The 13,469-nt window shown below is 38.3% G+C and overlaps 1 long non-coding RNA gene across 2 annotated transcripts in view; it reads right to left on the bottom strand.

The window, feature by feature from the left end:
• Window positions 1-13,469, bottom strand: part of LOC118016552 — an 89,574-nt gene that overhangs the window by 60,384 nt on the left and 15,721 nt on the right. For both annotated transcript variants that reach the window (XR_004680856.1, XR_004680855.1), the window contains exons 3-4: window positions 6,046-6,178; window positions 4,800-4,949 (exon numbers count right to left, since the gene is read on the bottom strand). This is a non-coding gene — a long non-coding RNA (uncharacterized LOC118016552). The remainder of the gene's footprint in view (window positions 1-4,799; window positions 4,950-6,045; window positions 6,179-13,469) is intronic.

Below are 13,469 nucleotides of genomic sequence, written 5' to 3'. Positions count from 1 at the left end.
TCTCAACACTTTAAATACTTCACTCTCTTGCTTGTGTGGCTTCTAAGGATAAGGTGGGTGCGATTCTAAGTCTTTATTCCTCTTTAGGTAAGGTTTTTTGCCCCCATCTTCTTTCAAGTTTTCTTCTTAGTTTTTAAAAATTCTGCAGTTTGAACATGACATGCATAGGCATCGTTTTTCATTTTTAATGTGTTTTTGTTTTGCATTTATCCTGTTTGGTGTTCTCTGAGTTTTGGATCTATAGCCTGGCGTCTGACATTGATTTGGAGGACATTCTTAATCATTATTGCTTCAAATATTGCTCTTCCCTTTTCCCCCCTCCTTTTTAATTATCCCACAGTGCTTGGATACTCTGCTCCATTTTTTTATAGTCTTCATTTTACCTTGGTTTTTCAGTTTTAACGTTTCTATTTGCATTTCCTCAAGCTCAGAGATTCTTTGTTCAGCTGTGTCCAGTCTACTAATGAGCCCATGAAAGGCATTCTTCGTTGCTGTTACAGTGTTTTTTGAATTCCAGCATTTTTTTTATTCTTTCTTAGAATTTCTTACTCACTGCTTATATTACCCATCTGTTCTTGTATGTTGTCTATTTCTTCTATTAGAGCCTTTAGCATATTAATCAGAGTTGTTTTAAATTTCCAGTCTGATAATTCCAACATCCCTGCCATGTCTCTCAGTCTGATTCTTTTAATTTAAATTCAATTAGCCAACATACAGTACATCATTAGTTTCAGATGTAGTGTTCAATAATTTATCAGTTGCATATAACATCCAGTGCTCATCACATCACGTGCTCTCCTTAACGCCCATCACCCAGTTATCCCATTCCCCCACCCACCTCCCTTCCAGCAATCCTCAGTTTGTTTCCTAGTTAAGAGTCTCTCATGGTTTTTCTCCCTCTTGATGTCTTCCCATTCAGTTTTCCCTTCCTTCCCCTATGATCCTCTGTGCTGTTTCTTATATTCTACATATGAGTGAAACCATATGATAATTGTTCTTCTCTGATTGACTTATTTCGCTCAGCATAATACCCTCCAGTTCCATCCACGTCGATGTAAATGGTAAGTATTCATCCTTTCTGATGGCTGAGTAATATTCCATTGTGTATGTATACCACATCTTCTTTATCCATTCATCTGTTGATGGACATCTCGGCTCTTTCCATAGTTTAGCTATCGTGGACATTGCTGCTATGAACACTGGGGTGTAGGTGCCTCTTTGGATCACTATATTTGTTATCCTGGGGTAAATACCTAGTAGTGCAATTACTGGGTCATAAGGTAGATCTACTGTTAGCTTCTTGAGGAACCTCCATACCATTTTCCAGAGTGGCAGTACCAGCTTCTCCAATATTCATCACAAGAACCTGGTAGTCCCAACAGTGTTAAGAGGGTTCCCCTTTCTCCACATCTTCGCCAACATTTGTTTTTTCCTGTCTTGTTAATTTTAGCCATTCTGACTGGTGTGAGTTGGTATCTCATTGTGGTTTTGATCTGTATCTCCCTGATGCCAAGTTATGTGGAACATTTTTTTAATTTGTCTGTTGGCCATTTGTATGTCTTCTTTGGAAAAGTGTCTGTTCATGTCTTCTGCCCATTTCTTGACTGGATTATTTGATTTTTGGATGTTGAGTTTGAGAAATTCTTTATAGATCTTGGGTACTAGCCCTTTAGCTGATATGCCATTTGCAAATATCTTCTCCCATTCCGTAGGTTGCCTTTTAGTTTTGATGACCGTTTCCTTTGCTGTGCAGAAGATTTTATCTTGATGAAGTCCTAATAGTTCATTTTTGCTTTTGTTTCCCTTGCTTTTAGAGACGTGTCTTGCAAGAAGTTGCTGCGGCTGAGGTCGAAGAGGTTGCTGCCTGTGTTCTCCTTTAGGATTTTGATGGATTCCTGTCTCACATTGAGGTCTTTCATCCATTTTGAGTTTGTCTTTGGGTATGGTCTAAGAAAATGGTCCAGTTCCATTCTTCTACATGTGGCTGTCCAATTTTCCCAGCACCATTTATTGAAGAGACTGTCCTTTTTCTGTTGGATATTCTTTCCTGCTTTGTCGAAGATTAATTGACCGTAGAGTTGAGGGTCCATACCTGGGTTCTCTATTCTGTTCCGTTGATCTATGTGTCTGTTTTTGTGCCAGTACCATACTGCCTTGATGATCACAGCTTTGTAATATAGCTTGAAGTTTGGCATTGTGATGCCACCAGCTTTTTCTTTTTCAGCATTCCTCTGGGTATTTGGGGTCTCAGTCTGATGCTAATGCTTGCTTTGCCTCTTCAAACAATGTTTTGCCTTTTATATGCCTTGTAACTTTTTGGTGAAAGTCTCACCTGCTGTATTGGGTAAAAGAAACTCTGGTAAATAGGCCTTTAGCTATATGGTGGTAGGGCATGAGGAAAGGGAAAGCATTCTGTTCTACAATTAGTTCTCAGTCTTTTAGTGAAGCCTGTGGCTCTGAACTATGAACTTCACAAGGGTTTCTTACTGTTTTGCCCTCTTAGGTGGGACATGATGGCTAGTGGGGGCTGGAGTTGGGTATTTTCCCTCCCTCAAGTTGGCTAGGCTCTAGGAAAACCCCAATAGATAAATAGTTTGATAAAATAGTTTTTTCCTAAGTGCAAGCCATGTTAAGAACAGAATGCTCTGGCATATTTCCAAAAAAGGTAACTTCCCCCTGCCCATACTATAGAAGCATGAGGGGATTTTTCTCCAATATTCATCACGAGAACCTGGTAGGGTTCCTGATGGTAAAACTCAACTGAAGTGTGGAGGTTCCTCTCTGACTAGTGCCCTCTGGAGTTTTTAACTCTCCTGCTTGTCTACATTGAGCTTCTAGCAATTTGTCATTTACAGTTTAGGTTTTCTACCTGGTAATGGTTCCCACAGAGCATTTTGCTCATGGGCTTCTGTTCCAATATGTTGTAATTCTCTGAACCTGCCTGTCTCTCCAACATGGGGGACAGTGGTTTTACCCTAAGATCTCACTTCTCTGACAGATCTAAGAAGAGTTGTTGATTTTTCAATTTGTCCAACTTTTTACTTGTTAGGATGGATTGATGGGTTCTAAATTCCTTACATACCAAACCAGAAGCCTGGGTACTTTTTAAGATCTTCCCTTGATTACTGGTTTTCAGCAATTGATTTTGATGTGCCTAGGTGTGTTTTTTGTTGTTTCTGTTTGAGGTTGACTGAGTTTCTTGGATCTATGGGTTTCATGTTTTGTCAAAATTTGAAAAAACTTTGGCTGTTTTCACATATTCTTTTCTGCTTCTTCCCATTTCCTTTCCTTCTGGGATTGCAATTACACATGTTTGACTGGTTGATACTGCCACATAGCTCATGGATGTTCTGCTCATATTTTTTCAAAATTTTTTTCTTTGTTTCATTTTGGATAAATTCTTCTGTATTTGGATTTATATTCTATATCTCAAGTTTGCTGATCTTTCCTTCTGCAGTGTCTAATCTGCTCTAAATCCCATTCAGTGAATTTTTCATTTCAGATATTGTATTTTTCATCATCTGAAGTTCCATTTAATTCCTCTTTATTTCTTCCACTTCCTTCTTCATTAAGTCCAGGTTTTTCTTTAATTACATGAATAAACAGAACATATTTATAATAGCTATTTTAACATCTTGCTAATTTAATTATTTCTTTCATTTTGGGTTTATCTTTATTGATTTTTCTCCCATTTTGGATTGCATTGTCCTGGTTCTTTATATGTATAGTAATTTTTATTGGTTACCCTGACATTGTCAATTTAACACTATTGAGTGTTCAATTTTATTGTATTCCTTTAAGTAGTGTTCAACATTTTCTGGCAGGCAGTTACTTTCACATTAAATTTGACCCCTTTGAAATATTTTTTTTAAAGTTTTTTATAAAAGGAGCCCTTCTTACCCACTTCTAAGACTTGCCCTTCTGAGGTCTCTACTGTGAATGTTCTTCAATTCAAGTGTCTCCTTACTGTGGCTACACATTAGTCAAATAGTCCCCAGTCCTGTGTGAGCTCTGGGAATTATTTATTTTATAGTTTTCCTGTAATTATTTTACACTGGAAGTTGGTCTTGTCCAGCTTTGTGGGATGTTTTCCACTTCTGTACTCATTATGTTCTTGTTTTCCTTTACTTCCTTGAACAAAGAGAGTATGCTCAGATTGGTATCAACCAAAGACTCAAAAGAGCCCTATGAGCACTTCTATATAGCAGTTAATCCTTCATGGACAGCAGCAGAAACAGTTCTATTTATGTTTATTGGGGATGGAGGGAGATGCAGAAATGTTGTACCATGTTCCTGTCCTCGAATTCACATTTCCCAAAGACTGAAGCAATCAAAAGTTGTTTTTGATAAATTTTGTCCAAAATATTTATCTCTTAAAGATTTAGACCTTATTATTAAAAATAAGCTATTTGGGACCATATCAAATTGCCTTATAGGCAACATCAGCTTGCTGGCCTTTGCTGTACATAAAGCAGGGGGATACATGGTGAAGGGTATTAGTACTCAAGTACAATAAATGACCCAACTTTTTAAATTTATGTAAAATCTATGGTGAACTCTATGCCTTTGTGAATATAGCTAGGACCTTAACTTCTATAATGCAGTTGTGTCAATTCCCACCACCCCTTGATACTAAACAAACAACAATGCCCATTCCTTTTCCTTGCCTCCTATCACTTTGAACAGAAATACTCTCTGGGGATATATTATTACAAAGACCTCTGACCATATCTCCAAATGTTTCATGGGTTATCAAACCCTTCTCATGTCAACAACCCAATACCCTACTCTTCTCTGACCTGTGAACAGCTCTGGCTGGAACATATCAGGATTTTGGAAAGAGAATCCACTGCCGGAGAGATCTCAGCAGCAATTCTTAGAGCTATTTCATCCAGTAAATGGCCCAGCGCTGAATTCTGATAGCATATCCAGTCCTGATCTCCTTTCTGCTGAAGAGAGAAAAATTGGGAAAATAGTATTTTCTGAGATGAAATAGTGGAAAGGAAATAGATTATACATAATCACTTTAAATGTTTGTATCAGCAGAGCTGGAAAAATCCCCTGGCTAAATCCCATGGTGAAAATCCCCTAATTTTGAGTGGATTAAATCAACTGAATAATTTTGGATGGGCAGATAATGGACATAACCATACTGACAGTTAAACTACTCCAGGGAAGGAAACTTAATTTTTAAGTCTCTGGCAATAATTGCAAGTAGAATTTGGTATTTTTTTAAGCTACACAACTGGGACTGTTTCTTATGATACAATTTACATTTCTATAATCTCTGCATGCCAGGACTGTTAACATTTTATTCAAACACAAATTCATAGTTTAACTATTACTGGTTAGACCATTAGATAGTAATCTCCTCATTCACCTTATCAAAAAAGGACCCAGGCCTGATTGGATCTGGTTGATGTAATAATCCCCACGAAAGATTTTCCTTTCCCATTTTCAACACAGTGGCAGAGCTCTGAGAATGGCATTAATTTGTTTAGCAAAGGATAGTGGACTGGGGGGCGGGGGGGGGGTCACTTTCAAGCTATGAGAAGCTCAAAACTTTCTCATGTCTTTTGCTTACAACCTTCTGCCTGGTTGGCATTAATTGGAGAGATATAAAGTTGGCAGAAGACACAGGCAGGAAGGAGCAACAAAAGGCATCTCATTGAGCACATTACTAAAGCCCGTCCCTTAGCAACTGCTAGCTAGGCCCTCAAACACGCAGAAAAAGCTGTGACAAGGCAGTGAGAGCTCCCCTGGGGCAAAGATTTGTGCTTCATTTTACCCCTGTTCTCAGTGCCTAGTGTACTGCTGGACAGAGCAGAGGCTCAGCACCCATGATGCATGATCAGTGGTGGAACCCTGGGGAGCCCCTCTCTCTGAGAAGAATGTGCCTCTCCCCCTTTCCTTGCTAAAATGGTGGTCAAGAGAAGGAAAATGGACCTAGATAGGGCTCATTCCTCCTCTTCTCAAAGACAAATCTTCCCTGATGGACTCATCCTTTACCTTTATGACCAAAATGTGAAGTCTTATTGTTTTTACCTGTCCTTGTGTCTTGTTTATGAATTAGGGTCTTTCCAGCAGAGGCACAGCATGTGCTAATGGAGGAGGCGTGAGACTGTATAGTATGCTTGTGAAACTGTTCTTTCTCTTTGTGTTTTCTTTCTCATTCTGGCTGTCGAGAGTAAGTACAGAAGTTAGAATGAATCATAGTCCTTTGTTCATGGCATACTATCATAACTGGTCTGTTCAGATTTCTCGTTTTATTTATAGGTCTATTATGTTTTCCTATGACTGGCTTCTGGCTTGTGACATACTACGGCTCCCACTGATAATAGATACGCCCTGTAACAAAAAGCCACAATATTTTTCTTTTTTAGAAATCATTTGTATAAAGACACCTCAGGGGTTAATGGGCCAACATTCTTGAGAGAAACTGAAGAGAAGTGAACTGATCCTCTGTACCTGCTTTTTCTCTGTAGGCATTTGTTGATTTTGGCCAAAGAGCAGAATAAGACAAACCAGAAGAATTTTTTAGTCATCTCACAGGGCTGGAAACCTGAGTGGCCTCAGTATACCTCCAGTTTTTCCCTAAAGATGTTTCTCAAATTCTGAAGCTACATTGATTGTGAGCCTAAAAAGCTAAGTAGATAACCTGTGAAAAGCAGAATGGACTTTGGGGTAGTCTCACAATGATGAGAAAACAAAGACTAGAGTTTGAGACTTACCAAGATGGGTACACCCAATGACCACCTCAGGACAGACTTGGAGGACTATACCCTAGAGCAGGGATGAACCAGAGGTAGACTGAGACTTAGAAAAATTGCAGCTAAGCATTTTCTTAGTTCAGTCTCTGACTAAGTCATCAGTCCCCAGACTAGGCCTCATAAAGGAAAGAGAGAATCAAGTCTGGTGAAAGAGAACATAATTTGAAGCCTCTAAAAAGTTTAAAATCCACAGTGTCCAGTATACAACAAAATAAAACTAAAGTTAAGAAGCTGGAAAGTGACTCATAATCAAGAGATAAAACAGTTAATAAAAGCAGAATGAGAAATGACCCAGACATGAAGTTTGCAGGCAAGGCCTTCAAAATAAATCAGATTAATAGAAAAAAGGGACAGAACTACTGAATGGAAAACCTGAATCATTGCAACAAAGAATTTGAATCTGTATTTAAAAAGAGTCAAATTGACATCGTGAAACTGCAAAATAAGTATCTCAGAGGCTCTGCTTTTAGTTTAGAAGGAGTGAGAACCTAATAAGCCTATGGTCCTTCAAGTAAGAGCTATAACCCCCAAAAAACTACAAAACAAGGGGAAAAAACTATCTGAAGGCTCTGGAAATTTAAAAACACAGGATAATTATGGAAGGGAGTTGAAATTAGGATAGTGATTGGCACAGAATGAATTTCTTGTTTGGGTCACTTTACCCTGAAGGTAGTCACAGATGTGGTGACAACAGTCCCAGGTCACTAAAACTTCAATAGGAAAATCCACCCATTTATTGTCCATAGGAAGCAGAGAAAGAAGCATGGGACAACCATAGCCATTAAAGAAAAAAGAGGGAATGTTGGAAAGGAGAGAGCCAGAGAAAATCACACCTTAATTCTGTGTGTAAACTCAGTCCAAGTCTATGACTGATTAATGCCTCATGCACTCTGGGGAAAGCCAGAAGGAGCTTGTAGCTAAAACTTTGACAACTAAATTCAAAACCAAGCCACCACCCACCACAGGCATAATGGAATGCAGTTTCAGTTTAATTATTAATTAGTATGACCCTCCATGTTTCAGCTTTTGAGGTCAGAATGTGCTCAGAATCATGCCTCAAGTGGGGTGGGCTTTCAGGATTATCACAGGATCTGATCATTAGCAGGAGTCCATTGGGACTTTTTTACGGCTTTAGCTGTCAACATTTGTGGAAAGAGGGTTTAGGAATATAGTTTTAGTCATTAATTCATCCATCATTTCTCAAACCCCCACTATGTTTCACAACCATCTGGCTCTCTATACTTATGAACAAGCCAATCTCTTAACTTTAGCAGTACATAAATGTGCAATAGAGATCTGGCCTTGGCTCCTTGAAAAAAAATATTTGCATTTCAGTTCCTGGACTGTGTGAGGGAGCTATCCCACTGAGTCTTGGGACAGGCACCATGCCCTGTGTCCTGCCATATCTCCAGTAGTGAGCACAGTGTCTGAACCAGATAAGTGCTTGCTTAATAAATGCTTGCTGAGTTGAACTGAATTTATTTGAGGGCTTTGGAGAAAAATTCAGTGACTTCACCCCAATTCTCCAAGGATATATTTTTCTTACTACCTGTCACCTGTAATGGCTAAAACCTATGATTCCTGTCTGGGAGTCCCTCAGGCTTAGGTATGTAGATAAGACAGTGGCTATGTGGCTACCATGACCTTCATATACTTTATACATATCAAGTAGGAGCTCCAATTTTTTTCAATCCTTGTGCAAATTCCTGATGGAATCAGCACAGGCTGTGTTCCTGGGCTCAGGCCACATCCACTTTCCAACAAATGGACAACAATATGTACTGGTCAAGAAGTTCTGCCTACTGGGAAGACTTTCCTGCCTTTCCATCTTTCAATGTACCTTGAGTAGAACCATTATACTGTAGCTGACCTTTCCAATATTTGCAGCTGCCAACATTTAATGCAAAACCATCTGTAATTAGGCCTGAATTTTAATTTTTCCCCTTCAGGTAGCTGGTCACAGGGAACTTTCCATGAGGCCTGATGGATGTGGCAGGCCCTGGTCTCATAAACATCACTTCTAGCCAATAATGGAATGCTTCTTAGTCTGCTCATCACTACAGAAAGGGAGAACAGATAGCATTCATGTTGGGGGTGGTTTGGATCATAGGGTCACTTAGTGCCCCATGTCCAAAATATAAACAAATTTTTAAAAATCTAAAACAATCACATGGCAAATAAAGGCTAGATTATACATTAAACTGAGTAAGTATGTGCTCAGGGGGAAAGAGAGACAGACAAACAGAGGAAGAGAGGGATACTGATTGATTTACCTTCACTGAACTTTAGATTTTTGAAATCTAAAAATCTAGAAAGACATTTTTAATTTTAGCAAACATACTAATTCTTTCATAAACTAGAATTTTATTTCGGATTACTTAGGGTAGCAAAATATTTTCAATATTTAGATCATCTAAAGATCTTAATCAGGTAATTGCTGAATGGGCAAAGCTGCCAACCCAGTGAAAAACAGTCTACTTGTAGAATCCAAATAAGCCCACCAAGCATTATGTCCTCTCTTTAATGGAATAGGACATAAGGCTCAGCAACTTGTTTGGTAGGTACCTGACCACTAACCAGGTCCCTATGCATTTCACTGAAGTGGAAACTCTCTATATTTTCATGGGTATAGCTCTTTCCCACTGACACAAATATCTTTTCAATTTTTCAAGCCACAAGTAGCATAGTTGAGGGTTCAAAACTCCTCTATGATTTACTCCAATGTGCTGGACAAGTATTTTCTGTGCAGACCATCCTGTGAGAAAAAGTTGGGGAGGCACTGAAGTAAGTAACCTATGCTAACAGTGAGGCCTCATAAAGAGTTCTTAACATTTCCCTAGGGGCTACAGTGTGAAGTTTGCCCTAGCACGCTCTTCTCAGTGAAAACTACCTATTTCTTTTTTTTTTTTTTTAAGATTTTGTTTATTTATCTGACAGAGACACAGCGAGAGAGGGAACACAAGCGGGGGGAGAGGAAGAGGGAGAAGCAGGCCTCCTGCGGAGCAGGGAGGACGATGCGGGGCTCAATCCCAGGACCCTGGGCTCATAACCTGAGCCGAAGGTGCTTAACCGACTGAGCCACCCAGGCGCCCCAACAACTACCTATTTCTAAAAACATATCCTGATTCTAGTTATCAGTTTGTAGAAAATGCTTTATAAGAGCTTACCTAATTACTAAGAAAGTCTAAGCTTTGTGCCTTTTTGTCCACCACAGGTATCATCACTCACCTGGGGACACTCACCAGTTCTGAAGCACGGGAATGGCTCATCAGGTTTTGGAAAGCTTGTCCCTGTAACTTAAAGCTTCTAATGATGAAGAATGTCACTTAAGTGGAAAGGAAATCTTAATTATACTTCCTAAAACCTCTAGCCATGCAGCCTTGTGTTTTGGACCCAAAGGGACTTGCCATTTGATTGTGAGAGGTGAGAGGGTGGGGAGCATCATTTTATCTCAGAACTGCTAGAACAGTACCTAGAGCCACAAGGTTTACGGAATCCATAATCCAGTTGTAAGCACTGCTTTTTGTCCTGGGATTCACTCCCTGGGTCTCTAAGGAAGTGGCTCAGTTTTCAGTGATCTTACCAGCACTGACACAGAAAAAGTTTATTATTATTATTTTTTTTTTCTTTGAGTCTTTTCTCATGCAAAGAATTATGATGTGTGTGGGGGCTAAGATCATAGTGAGAGTCATAGCTAAAGCAAAACAGCCAAATAAATGGCTGCATACATTCCTCCTCAAAACATGACCTCCTGGGGTTGAGAGACAGTCGCAAGGGCCTTCCCACACCTCTGTGTGATTCCCACAATGCAGGGAGGGCCTGGTGACCTCATGAAGGTCAGAAAAAGGAGACACCAAAGTGCTACCTTTGGTTCCATTTCTTTCTCCTGGCTTCCCTCACTGGAGGGGGCCAGGAAGGTGTTATGATGAGCACCTTCTCCTACAGTGTTACCTTTACAAGCCCCAGATGCTGTCACATGGTTACAAGGTGGTGGCTCTTTTATGTGCTGGTCCCCTCAATAGTAGGACCTGGTTAGCCCTGGGTACTCTGCCTTATGGAGAATAAGCCCCAGACTCCCTCTGGCTGCATTCAGATGAGAGCTAATAACCTTTAAAAACACAATGCTGCACCTAGCTGAGGCTTCACTTGTAGCTTCTGGAAGACACTTTACTTCTATACAGTGGAATACACTCTGTGAGGTTTATCATGAGTACAGTTACATAAACCCTTCTGTGAGACGTCAGTGAGACACATTTCCCCAATCTAAGAGCTCAGGTGAAGTGTGTGCTTTACTGCCTTTTTTGTCTAAAACAGACATTTTCAGAAGCTTTTCATCCTAAAATCCCTCTGCATTGATATTAGGGTTCCTTATTTCAACATGATTTATCAAAATACCAATGTTTTTAGCTTCAAGATATAGAGAGCAGAAGTCCTGGACTAGGGTAGCCAAGTGAGGCACTTCCCTCAGTCACAAAATTTGGAGGGATGCTGCAATCAAGGTATATAATATTTTAGCAATATTTAAAAAAATCAGAATACAAAATTTTCATGCTGATGAAAATATCAAAATTTTAAATAAAGATAAGATCAGTGTCATTCTGAGCTATATTGGAACCTGAGGCAAATGAGAAGTTCAGCAATATTTTGTTCATCATGGACACATGTTGTCTCTTCACACTGTACAAAGAGATAAAGTAATGATCAGAACCAGACTCAAATATGACACAGATGTTTGAACTATCAGACAGGAAATTTAAAACAGCTGTGATTAATAATATTAAACGATATCAGGGAAAAGGTAAAAAATATATAAGATCAGATAAGTTATTTCAACAGACAAATGGAAAGTATAAGAAAGAAAAAAATGGAAATGTAAAAAAATAAAAAACACAGTAAAGAGGTAAAGAATGACTCCAATAGTACCTATCAGTACCTATGACACAGTCGATGGGGGAAAAAATCAGTGAACCTGTAGAAGAGTCCATAGAATTCATGCAAACTGAAAACAAAAAGAACAGGGAATGAAAAAAAAAAAAAAAAAGAACCAAAAAAGACATCAAGGAGCTGTGGGACACTATCAAATGGCCTGATATGCACAAAATAAGAATTTACTTCTTCAAGTAAATACTTGAAGAAACAGTGGCTAAGAATTTTCCAAAATTAAGACACCAGACACCAAACTCAGATGCAAGAAGCTCAGAGAACACCAAAAAGGATTAAAATAAAAACGAAGCCAAAAACCTAGGTGGACATATCATAGTCCAAGTGCTGAAAACCAAAGACAAAGAGAAAATCTTGAAGGCAGCCATAAAAACAACAACAAAAAAGACACATTATCAATAAGAGAACACACATAAAAATTATAGTCAATGTCTTATCAGTAGCCAGCCAAGCCAGACAATGAAGAGAGATCTTAAATGGGCTTAAAGAAAAAAACTGTAAACCCAGAACGCTGTAAGAAGTAAAAATATCCTTTTAAATGGAGGAAAAATAAAGATTCTCTCAGATGAACAAAAACTGGGGAATTGGGGGAATTCAAATTCTCTGCCAGCAGACCTACTCTCCAAAAAAATGTTAACTGAAGTTCTTCAGAATGAAGAGGACATAGGTCAGAAATTTAGATCCATACAAAAAAATGAAGAGGTTGAAAAATAAAAAAGAATGAAGATAAAGTGAAGTATTTTACCTTCCTTATTTTTAACTGTTCTAAAAGACAACTGATAGTCTAAAGCAAAGTAAGAACAATGTATTATACATTTATATCTTATCGAGAAGTAAAACATACAACAACAATGGCATGGATGAGTGTGAGGCATTGGTTATATGTTACAAGGTCCTTAAGCTACACATAAGTTAGTATAATATTATATGACTGTAGATTCAGAGTACTTTAAAAATGTATATTGTAAACCCAAGGAAAACCACTAAAATACATAAGTCAATTGAACTGACTTATTATTATAAATAAGTCAATAGAGCTGGTAAAATGGAAAAATAAAAAATACTTAAGTAAATACAGAGAAGACAGGAAAAGAGGAAAAAGGAAAGAACAAGTGGATTTTAATCCAACATCAATGATCACAATAAATATGAGTTGTCTAAAAACATTAGCTAAAGGACAGAGAATGTCAGATGTGGGGGTGGGTGGAAAAGCCATCAGCAAGAAACCCACTATAAATATAAAGACATATATAAGTTAGAAGTAAAGAGTGGACAAAGATATACAATGTATGCTAAACAACAACAAAAAAATGGATTAGCTATTTCAATTTCAGATGAAGTAGACTTTTGAACAAGTAATATAATCAGAGATAAGGAGGGGCTTCATGTAATGATAAAGGGGTCAATTCTCCAAAATGACACAATAATCCTAAATGTGTATGTGCTTAACCTCAGAGTTTCAAAACAAATAAGGCAAAAACTGACAGACCTAAACAGAGAAATATACAAATCCATAATTGTAGTTTGGAGATTTTAACACTCCTCTCTTAGTAACTGATAGGACAAGTAGGCAGAAATCAGTAAGAATATTTGATCTAAACAACACTATCAACTAACTTGACCTACAGGAGATTTATAGGACATTCCATCCAATAATATCAAAATGCACACTCTTCTCAAATGCAGAATATTCTCTAAGATAGCCAATTTTGTGGCCCATCAAATTTTTAAATAATTATGAAAGATCAGAAATCATCC

This window comes from Mirounga leonina, unplaced genomic scaffold (assembly GCF_011800145.1).
Source record: "Mirounga leonina isolate KUSES-001 unplaced genomic scaffold, KU_Mleo_1.0 Mir_168, whole genome shotgun sequence".
In the NCBI taxonomy this organism is placed as follows: Eukaryota; Metazoa; Chordata; class Mammalia; order Carnivora; family Phocidae; genus Mirounga; species Mirounga leonina.
The sequence above is the reverse complement of the archived record's forward strand: the minus strand, read 5'-3'. Positions and strand labels throughout refer to the sequence as shown.